The following is a 12,085-nucleotide window of genomic DNA, read 5'->3' as shown; positions in this document are numbered from 1 at the left end:
GACTTGCATTTAGCACACAAACTAATAATATTTTAATGGAATTTAACAAATTAAAAAGGATACAGTTACATCCTGCAGAGTGAACTCACAAACTCCAAAATGTTTGAATTTCCATCTATTTCCTTCTCAAGTCCTGTCAAGGATGTTCCTGACACCTAATGCCCGCCAAAGAGTGCAGGTTCTAGAACTCCTCACCCAACAGTATTGGTGGAGGTTGCCTGCAAGGGGATTTGCAGTGGTTCACGAGAAGGGATCACCCAACTTTTTCCAGTGCAATTAGGGATGGTTAGAAATTATTGGCCCAACAGTAAAGACCGACTTCTGTACATGAATAAACTTTTAAAAATTTCTGAAGAAGCTGAAGGAGAGCAGTCTCATTAAACGTGACAAATCTTGGGCTGAAATATTTTCACAGTGTTGTTAGCTACAGCATTCCAGGGAAATGTAGCATGATGGCAGAAGATATAGATGAAAGACTCCGAGAAAATGTCAAATACTACTGCAGAATCTTGGAATTTAAAATATAAGCAATAATTTTTTTAAATCTTCTATGACTAATAGTGATCAGTAATGACCTTTGGGGAAGATAAATCTGTGATCCTTACCCAAACCTGACCTATAGGTACAGCATTATTGCTGAAATATCCTCAGAAGGATATCCACTCATTTATAGACACATCAATGTGATAAGCCCAGAACAATGATACTTTAGTGATGACATTGGAGTATCTAATGAATTTTAGGCACAGATGTAATTATTTGGAGTTAAAAGGGATGACCTTATTTGGACTTGTAACAATTATTGCACTCATTCACTAACCCTTGCCATGCACTCATTTACCTAAGATGTGAATTCATTGTCACTTTGGTTTGGGCTCAGTGCCAAAGTATTCAGAGGGATGGATCATCTACTGACGACTGATGGTCCTTCTTTCCCATCAGGAGATGGAATCTCTGAATCACTGGAATGAGAACACCCAGGAAGGAGCTAGGAAAACTTCTTAATGCTGTTTAGCACATGGAATCCACACACAGAATAAAATAATCTTTGAGCTATTATATTCATCTTCCAATGTATCTCTTTTCAAAATATAACCACTCTGGATGGTGCATAAGGGTTCAGGACCATTTGTGGAAAATAATGCTCAACGACTGAAACATGTACAGTCACTATGAGCTGTAATTTATTAACATTTCACATGAAGGCAATGATAAATAGTTATTCTTGGAACTAAAAGATAATCTCTTGGATTTATTTGAAGATATTTAATCTGATAAAAATCAACTCTGTAGGATAATGTTTGTCGGTCATCCAATTTTCAATCTGCTCAATTACACCTACCCTGAAAGCATATGTGTTGAATTTACACATTAATGTTCTATATGGGACACTATCAAAGATGTTCTGAAAATATAAGTACAGGTACACTATCCTTTATCTGGACATCTAAAATCCGGAAAACTCCAAAATCCAGCAAGTGGGGAGAGAGACGGCAGCATGAGTCGGGGGGGGGGGGGGGGGGGGAGGGGGAGAGAGACTGCAGCGTGAGTCGGGGGGTGTCTTGGGTAAACGTATCTCTCACTTGGTTCGTTTTAGATTGATCACAGTGTTCAAGCTACCGAAAGAAAATAGACACACACACACCGAGAGCAGTTCAGTTTATATAAGTCTTTATTACTAAATCTAAAGCTGAATTCACACTACAATTTGCAAGCCCTTTCCAATTATACTTATCAATGCCTGCTCTGGTCCCAACTGCCAAAGTGAGGCGATGACTGCACACTTGTAGTAGGTTATCTGGGCGCCGGTAGCAGCTTCTCCACCTCCCCGGACCGGGACGTTGGTTTGGAATCTTGAAGTTCTTCTTCTTGCTGAGAGATGTTGCCACCTCTTGGAGAGTTTCTAACTTCAGCAGTGGAACCATGGCTTATATTACCCAAAAGTTGTTTACTTTAGATCTTATCTCTTGGAACAAATGATTTAATTATCTTCAAGGTCTCCTGACAGTCTGCGACCAACAAAAAACAACTGCATCTCTTGGCCTCATGGTGGAAGTTGGATGATAATGTCCACTGATTCATATGCATCCCTGGGCCCCATAGTGTAAATTTAGATAATGTCTTCCTATTCAACTGCATCCTGGGCCTCATAGAGGAATTGAGATTATGTCTTCTGAGGCAACTGCATTCCTTCTTGCATCAGCTAGTCTAAATCCTCCATTACACGGGGGCAAGGGGGAGAGACTACCGGCAGCGCGACTCAGGCGGGTGGGGGGGAGAGAGACGACTCGTGTGGGTGGGGGGGGTGTGGGGGAGAGACACCGGCAGTGTGAGTCGGGCGGGCGGGGGGGGACCAAGCAGCGCGAGTCAGGCGGGCGAGGGGGGGGAGACACCAGCAGCGCAAGTCAAGCGGGCAAGGGGGGGGGAGAGAGACAGGCAGTGCAAGTTGGGCGGGGGGGGGGGGAGACACCGGCAGCGCGAGTCAAGTGGGCGATGGGGGGGAGAGACCGGCAGCGTGAGTCAGGCAGCGTGAGTCAGGCAGGCAAAGGTAGGGGGGAGACGGTAGCATGACTGGAAGGGGGTTGGGGTGGATATGGCAGTACAATTCGATTGGGCTTAAATCTGGCTTTCCGAAATCCAGAAAAATCTGAAATTCGGAACACACCCTCCCCCAAGGGTTCTGGATAAAGGATCGTGTACCTGTATTGTATAACACATTGGTTTTCAACCCTTTTCTTTCCACTCAGATACCACTTTAAGTATTCCAGATGCCATTAGTGTTCTGTGATTAGTAAGGGATTGCTTAAGGTGGTGTGAGGGTGGAAAGAAAAAAGTTGAAAACCACGGTTTTAATCATACCTAATTAACATAATTACAGTTTCGTAACTCCAAAGGAAATGGGCCAATGACAATTTTTCTCAAGCCAAAACTATTTTAGTAATATTTGGGTCTAGAGCAGTGATTCTCAACCTTCCCTTTCCACTCACACGTGAAAGAAAAAGGTTGAGAAACACTTGTATAATACATCTATTGGTTTTCCTTTATCCACTTAACCAGTTACATCTTCAAAAATCTCCAGTAGGTTTGTCAGATGTTATTTTCCTTCACACAAGATCTCCATCCTCAACCGATGGTCAGAACACTTCCAATCTCTTTTCAGTGCCAACCGCTCAGTCCAAGAATCCGCCCTGCTCCAGCTCCCTCAACAGCCCCTAAGGCTAGAGCTGGGTGAGGTCCTCACCCGGGAAGAGACATATAAGGCAATTGAACAACTGAAAAGTGGCAAAGCAGCAGGTATGGATGGAATCCCCCCAGAGGTCTGGAAGGCTGGCGGCAAAACTCTGCATGCCAAACTGTATGAGTTTTTCAAGCTCTGCTGGGACCAAGGAAAGCTGCCTCAGGACCTTCGTGATGCCATCATCATCACCCTGTACAAAAACAAAGGCGAGAAATCAGACTGCTCAAACTACAGGGGAATCACACTGCTCTCCATTGCAGGCAAAATCTTCGCTAGGATTCTGCTAAATAGAATAATACCTAGTGTCGCCGAGAATGTTCTCCCAGAATCACAGTGCGGCTTTTGCGCAAACAGAGGAACTACTGACATGGTCTTTGCCCTCAGACAGGTCCAAGAAAAGTGCAGAGAACAAAACAAAGGACTCTACATCACCTTTCGTGACCTCACCAAAGCCTTCGACACCGTGAGCAGGAAAGGGCTTTGGCAAATACTAGAGCGCCTCTGATGCCCCCCAAAGTTCCTCAACATGGTTATCCAACTGCACGAAAACCAACAAGGTCGGGTCAGATACAGCAATGAGGTCTCTGAACCCTTCTCCATTAACAATGGCATGAAGCAAGGCTGCGTTCTCGCACCAACCCTCTTTTAAATCTTCTTCAGCATGATGTTGAACCAAGCCATGAAGACACTGTTTACATCCGGTACCGCACGGATGGCAGTCTCTTCAACCAATTTTCCCCTGCAACCATTGCAACCGTGTCTGCCTGTCCCGCATCGGACTTGTCAGCCACAAACGAGCCTGCAGCTGACATGGACATTTACCCATAAATCTTCGTCTGCAAAGCTAAGCCAAAGAAAGAAGATTTTCCTTCTGGAAATCCAGGCAGACGTTATCTACTTCTGTTGATGTTTTCCACGTGTTTTGCTTTCTCATACTTTATCATAGTTTCCAACATATTCCCTCCTGCTGCAGTTAAGTGGTGAGGTGTGATTTAAGTAGCCCCACAATATGCAGGAACAACTGAATTCTGGAGAACAACCACCAATCATTTCCATAGCCACCTCTTTTTTTTTTGGCATGCAAATTATCCAGCCTAGGAGTTTATTGTCTGACAGCGTCATTAACTTTTCCAGCAATATTTTCTTACTAATATAAGCATCCTCATGTAACAAACAGGTTCTGTGCTTACAGATGTCCATAGGTCAATTATGTGTGCAAGCCATAAAATGCACAAAAATCACTCCAAGTGGAAATCATGCCTGCATAGTATTGTCATGAATGGCATCAAAAGCACAGATTGATTAAAAAAGAACAATTACAAGTAGTGGAGAGAGAAAGAGAAACTCATTCTGCCATTCAGTAATGAGTTTATTAGTCATCCACATGTTGACAATGTACTGTTATGAACCACATGTAACGAGCAACAATAGACAGTGTTTAATTTTAAACCACTAATTTTATTTCTTACTCTTAAGCTATAGTCTTAACTCTTAAACTATCCTTAACACTATATCTATCCCCAGCTTTTGTGTGTGTGTGTGTGTGTGTGTGTGTGTGTGTGTGTGTGTGTGTGTGTGTGTGTTTTACCCAAACCATTATTTTTTTCTTTGGCTTGGCTTCGCGGACGAAGATTTATGGAGGGGGTAAAAAGTCCACGTCAGCTGCAGGCTCGTTTGTGGCTGACAAGTCCAATGCGGGACAGGCAGACACGATTGCAGCGGTTGCAAGGGAAAATTGGTTGGTTGGGGTTGGTCCAGGCCAAAATCTAGAAACTTACTTCAAAGTTCAGTCTTTTAAATTCAGTGTTGAAGCACAGGCCTTTGAAATTGGATACTCAGAATTAATGTTGAACTGATTGGAAGGCTGGAGTTGTGGCTGATACTCATGAATTCTCCTTGCGTTGCCTTTGAAAAAAATGTCCATCCACACAAATTGTGGTCATAACACTCCTGGCCCTTTTGTCAGCCGGGCTCAAACTGGGCGGCCTCCATGAAGCTTCCAAGACTGGCACCGGTCTCTCCAATTACCTTCACTGCTAATCAGACTTAAAATGGACCCGTCTCTCCAAGTGATCTTCACTGTTAGTCACAATCAAAATGAAGTACTTGGCTTCCCAAAAAACCCTTCTGGCACAGGTCAATCTACTGAAAGGCCCAATCATACATAAAACATGCTTTGCTCTGAATTCAACAGAATGGCTGGCCACAAGAGCTTATTTAAAAAGTGGTTTTCTCTGTAGTAGTCAGAATGATTCTCCCTTTGTAAAATCATGTCTTTGCAAATGTATTGAATTCTGGAACAGACTGTGACAAACCTTCCCAGTTCTTACAATGTATCAAATTATCACTGGGCTGTGACTTGTGCCTGTGTGAAATGTTAAATGTGATCATTCAGTCCCTCCTGTCTATATTATCCCCTAAAGTGATAATCCCATTTTAATAAAACAGGAGCTCATAATACTTCCCCCAACAAAGAAAATGTTCAACTTTGATCAAAATGTTTAACTACAATCTACAAAATTAAATAATACCATCACTATTGTTATATAACACAAACAAATAACATTCTTTTAGAAACGTATATAACTAATAAGTTTTATTTTGCTGTAAAGCATGGCAAACTTAACATCTCGAAAGGTAATCAGAAATTACATTATCTTTGCCTTTAAAGTAAGTTATCATTAAATTATTTTCTTGCAGAATTAAACTCCAGTTTAATAATCTTCAATTTTTATTTTTCACCTTGCTTAAGAACACTGGGGGATTATGGGCAGTGTACACAATAATTGGTCCCTGAGTTGTGCAGATATAAACATCGAAGTGCTGCAAAGCCAGTACAAGCGACAATAGTTCTTTCTCTATGGTAGAATAATTTTTTTTGATGTTCATTGAATTTCTTCGAAAAGTTAGCCACTAGATGATCAATACCATCAAAATATTTCTTTTGGAATAAAATTGCTCCAACAGCCTCTTCACTCATATACATGGCTAAGGAAAATGTTCTGTCCAAATCAGCAAATTTTAAAACAGGGTTATGGGACAATATCTACTTTAATTTTCTCTACACAAATTTCTCCCTCTTCTTCAGAAGGAAGAGCAATTTCTGCACAATTCTTGCAAAACTTCCTATAATATCCTGTCATTCCTAAAATTCTTCTCACTGCTTCCTTGTCATTGGGAATAGGGAATTCAGAAACCCCTGAACTTTCATTTGAATAGGCGCAACTTTATCCTGACCAACTACATGTCCTAAGTATGTCACAGTAGCATGCCCAAATTCATTTTTAGCTAAATTGATAAAGTTTGCTTTAGATAATCTTGCAAACAATTTCTCCAATTCCATCAGATGTTCTTCCCATGTGTCACTTTTTATGACCAAGTTATCAATATAAGCATCTGTATATTTTAAACCTTGGATTACAAAATTTATCATTCTTTGGAATGTCACAGGACCATTTATCATGCCAGAGGGTAGCACATTTTATTCATACAAGCCTGATGGTGTCACAAATGTGGAAATTTTACTGCACATCCTCATTAACCCATTGTTCTTTCAACAACATTAAAAGCTCTCTAACTTGATGTCCAAACACCAGCTCAAAAGGACTGAAGCCTAATGATTCCTGTACTGACCCTTTTACTGCAAACAGAAACAAATGGACATCCTCATCCCAATCCTTCTCATCATCACAGCAATAGGTCTTCATCATGCTCTTGAGTGTCAAATGAAATCTCTCCAAGATTCTCGGAGATTCAGGATAATATGTGGATGATGTAATTTGTTGAACTCACAATTTATAAATAATTTGTTGGAAAAGTCCTGACATAAAATTACTTCCTTGATCTGATTGAATTTCCTTAGGCAATCTGATTAAGGTAAAGAATTTGACCAAAACTTTGGTCATGGATTTAGCTTTTATGTTCTAGAATAGCTTTTGGAAACCTGGAAGGTGCATACATAACAGTTAACAAGGACTGATTACCAGCTTTTGTCTGAGGCAACACAATCCACAATAACTCTAAAGAAAGGTTCTCCACACACAGGTATAGCTTGTAATGGTGCCTTTGGTGGCCCCAGATTAGGTTTACCCACAATCTGATAAATGTCCCTCCTTAGTGACCACCCAAGGTTGTGCTACAGGACAAGTTTAAAATTTCATTCCTATATGGCCTTAGGAACTTGATGAATAACTGCCATTCTTCATTAGCAAGTGTATCCCTTGTTCTCCACTTTCTCATAAGCACACCATTTTCAAAATAATATCCAACTGGCATTTTCTCCTCAGTTAAAACCTTATTTCTCATCTCAGCAAGATCAATATCTGTTTTCCTATCAATTCCTTTTGTAATAAAGAAAAATCCTTATGTTCAATATTCTGGTCTACAAGAAAAGTTTCTGACAAATCTAACAATCTAAAAACTGTTTGATAATTTTACCTTCCTTATCAAGTTTCTTTTCCATTGCACGAGTCACTGCACAGGCCGGATAGATTTCAAAAACTGTCTTCATCTCATTAATAACTGGCTTCTCTGTCAATTTCACCACAGGACCCACTTGACCTTCTGCCGTCATTCCCCAAAATCAATGAAACTATTGGTAAAGTCTCAAATTCCAATAGTAATAATCACTTTAATTATTTCTGAATTCAAAAATATCCTATGCAAAGTTCACCTTCTTAACCTCAGAATAAATTTATTTCCCCTGTGGCAGTCTCATCACCAAACTGCAAAATACTGTTCAACACAAGTGACAGGGCTGCCCCAGTACCTCAAAGTCTGTTCACTGGCACTTTTGGTGCCCCTTCCTTTACCCTCTGTAAAAAAAAATCCTTTGACACAAAAATTTTAACTCATCGCTAATGTTGTCAGCAGATCTGAAGCTTTGTTTCCAGGTTTCTCATCTTTTTGAATACAGACGTCTGTGTTACCTCTTTTTCTTCAGCTTATCTCATGACCAGGTTTTCTACAATAAAGACAAAGGAGACCTCAAGGTTTTTCCCTCTCCTGTTCCCTCTCATCTCTGATTCTCACATCATTTCCTGATTTGTTTTCAAATTTACTGGGATGAACCACATTGACCCTTTGAAAGGTTTTATTGGGTATAAACTTAACCTTGTGGGTCAGAGAATGCTCATCAGCTAACTTTGTTGATTTTTTCCAAGTTCCTACTTCTCTTTCATCCAAGTAGGATTTTATATCATTAGGAACACATCTTTTGATTTCTTCAACTAACATCAGTTCACTTAATCTGTTGTAATCATTCTTTATTTCTTTTGATGCGCACCATCGGTCAAAGCCCACAGCTTTATCATAGGCAAAATCCATACGAGAATGGTTCATTGAACTCTTCAAAGTCCTGAATTTTTGTCTGTAAGCTTGAGGAATCAATTTGTAAGCGTTAAGCATGGCTTTCTTTCTATCTCATAATTACCTGCTTGTTCTGCAGTAAGGGTTGAGTAAGCCTGCTGTGTTTTCCCTTTAATTATACTTCGTAACATGAGGCACCACTGATCTCATGGCCATTTTAAACCTTCAGCTACTTTTTCAAAATGTTAGAAGTTATCAATTTCACTGTCATCAAATGGAGAACTAACTTCGCCTCTCTACTTGCTATAAACTTCTCAATTGGACAAGAAGCTAGAACTCTGCATTGTCTCTGCTCTGCCTCAAACCTCCTTTGTGTCTCTTTTTCTTCTGCCTCAATTTTTTTTAACTCAATCCTTTCCAACACCAGCTTTAATGGATTTACTCTCAGGAAATTTCTCTAACTCCGCCTCTTCAAACTTTCCTTCTTCTATATATTTCCTTACTATAATTTCCTTCATCTCCACCTTTCTCAGGGGTTATTTTCCTTCAGCAAGTCCCAACTGTTGAGCAATATTCACCAAACCATCCTTTTTGCCTTCTGCAACTTTGCTGGAGATGGTGATTCCAAACATCACTCAATATTCATGGCTGCTTTTACACACACACCCAAGCCTCTGAATTAGCTTGCATAAAGGAATTTAACCACCCAATCGAAGTTTTATCGTTTGCAGCGCTCCAAATTCTGTGCTGCCTTCTGTAGCACATAAAATATAAGCTCCCCAATATGGCTAACTTTCAATTAGCTCCAAATGTGGTAAAATCCCTGAACACAAACCGCGTGTAACGAGCAGCAATAGACAATGAACCAGTGTTCAATTTTAAACCACTTATTTTATTTCTTACTCTTAAGCTATAGTCTTAACTCTTAAACTATCCTTAACATTATATCTATCCCTAGCTTGTTTGAGTGAGTGAGTGAATGTGTTTTACCCAAACCATTACAGTCCAGGGCAAAATCTAGAAAGTTACTTCAAAGTTCAGTCTTTCAAATTCAGTGTTGAAGCGCAGGCCTTTGAAATTGGATGCTCAGAATTAATGTTGAACTGATGGGAAGACTGGAGTTGTGGCTGATACAGACTCACAAATTCTTCTTATGTTCCCTTTGAAGAAATGTCCATATACAAGAGCTGTGGTCACAACACTTCGGGTCCTTTTGTAGGCAAGATTCGAACTGGGCGGCCTGCACAAAACTTCTAAGAACCTGACACTAGTCTCTCCAAGTGACCTTCACTGCTAGTCATACTTTAAATGAAGCACTTTGCTTTTTCCCACTGAAAAAGCCCCAGTCATTCACAGAGCATGCTTTGCTCCGAATTCCACAGAAATGGCTGGCCACAAGACCTGCTTCAAAAAGCTGTTTTCTCTGTAGCAGTCAGAATCATTCTCTCTTCGCAAAATCGTAAGGCTTTTTCAGGTGCATTCTCCGCTAAGAATGTGCCTGAAGAAGCAGAAGCAGCCCTTTAAATTGCCGTTCAGGTGGCAGCGTTGAAAGCGCAGCACTGGCCATCTGGAAGGACAGCTGCGCCAGGATGCACATCTGAGCGCATTCCGGTTCCTGTCCCTTGGGCTGTCATCAGGATGGCTGGCTGTCATCTGGGACAGCCAGCATGGGCTATCAACGCGGGACATCCCCATACGGATGCCACTGCCCCGCTCTCTCTCCACTCACGAAATCAATCCCCACACTGTCAGGCAGCCGGCGCGGGCTGTCTGATCCTGCTGCCCCGCTCTCTCCCCACTCATGGGGCTGAAGCGGCTGGCGGGGGAGGAAGCTGGAGCAGCCAGCAGAGGGGTACTGGGGCTGGAGCGGCCGGCGGGGGAGAAGGTGGCTGGATGAAACAATGCAGGTACCCCACCGGCCGCTCCAGCCTCCTTCTCCCCCGCCAGTCGTTCCAGCCTCCTTCTCCCGTAACCCTCCGTCCCCCCACCGCCGAAGCTCGTTGTGGCATGAAGTCCATGGGATGGATGGGCAGTCTTTGACGTGCATGCCATTGAGGAAGCGCAGGACGATGAGCTCCTGCAGCCCGTCGTCACAGTTCAGCAGCTCCTCGAAACACTCGGGCTCGCTCAGATCGAATGCCTCATAAATGCAGTCCTAGAGCCACTTGAGGCAGGGGCCATCGGTCGACATGGCCGGACGGGGCCTCACCACTGGATCCACACTCTAATGGCCCCTGGGTGCATGCCAGAGTCCAGTCTCCATGGAGATCATGGCATTTACTCCCATTCCCATGGTAACTGACACGTCACTTCTCCAAAGTTTCAACCATTTGCAGCAGTAGCGTCGATGCACAAGCACAAGTGTCCAGAAAATTCTGCTCCTTAGATGATGGTTTGTCTGACTTTAATAGAAACTGCTCAGTGGCACCCCCATTCAAGTGGCACCCAGGGCACCTGCCATTCCTTAGATATGCCTCTGGCCACCATATGCCAAGGTATGTTACAGATCCGGCACACCCTGGGCAGTCCAGCATAGACCAAGTACCCATGGTTCTCTCCAATGGGGAACACCAAGGTGGGGGGAAGGGGTTGGATGGTACTCCTTTTGCTGTCCAGTCTCAGCTTCATTTTCACTTGGTGTTTGCTGGTCGAGATTACAAACAGGTCTTTGATGTCATACAGGTCCCTGTTTCCTCGATATAACAGCCCAAGAAGATGAACACGTCCACTACTGGCACATGGGTGTTGGACTAATAGCATTGCACTGACTGCTACACTTATCTAGAATTCCTTAAAGCAGTCAGTCTAATGATTCTATGGCAAGTACATCCCTTCCCAGGCAAGGAAGTTAAAAACTATACCCAATTCTCCTGCTGTATACTTGTAATAAGACTACCCTACTACTGAAGTCACATCCTCTCTTAATAAAGACTAAAGTATCATTGCCCTCCCATTTGCTTGCTGGACCTTTGAATATTAGCACCACCCAAGTCTCATCAATGCATTTTTCTATGATGTGCACAAAAGTGAAATGACATCACATTTTCCACATGATATTTCATTTTCCATGCCTGCACCCTCCAATGGATTCTCTGAATCCTCTTGGCTCAGCAACACTTGCTAGAATCATCTTAATGAATCTTTCATGTTCTTCATAAAAATAGAATACAATTCAAGAAGATTATTGAGACAGTCACCAATTGTTCAAATATTAGTAGCTTTTCAAGAATAAAATGTGATGCTGGAATTTTGAAAATATATAAACTTCAGTAAAATTAATTTCAGTTCAAAAATTAATGTCAGATAAAACAAATCAAAATTCTGAAAGAGGATCATAGTAATTTATTGATAATAATTATTCTAATATTTCTCCCTTTTTAAGTATCCGCATTGTCTTGTGATATCCTGTGTACAAAAGGAACTCACCCTGAAAGAAAATCTTCAGATTTATTGTCAGAGTACATACATGACATCACATACCACCCCGAGATTCCTTTTTCTGTGGGCAAGGCAGAATTACCACTTATTGGTAGTGCAAAA

General features: G+C 41.8%; 1 protein-coding gene across 2 annotated transcripts in view; it reads right to left on the bottom strand.

Annotated features, from left to right (window-relative positions):
- LOC138755551 (EMILIN-2-like) overlaps nucleotides 1-12,085 on the bottom strand; it is a 112,904-nt gene that overhangs the window by 79,572 nt on the left and 21,247 nt on the right. The window lies entirely within an intron of this gene.

The sequence above is a fragment of the Narcine bancroftii genome, chromosome 2, assembly GCF_036971445.1.
Source record: "Narcine bancroftii isolate sNarBan1 chromosome 2, sNarBan1.hap1, whole genome shotgun sequence".
In the NCBI taxonomy this organism is placed as follows: Eukaryota; Metazoa; Chordata; class Chondrichthyes; order Torpediniformes; family Narcinidae; genus Narcine; species Narcine bancroftii.
This window is presented reverse-complemented; position numbering and strand designations above follow the sequence as displayed.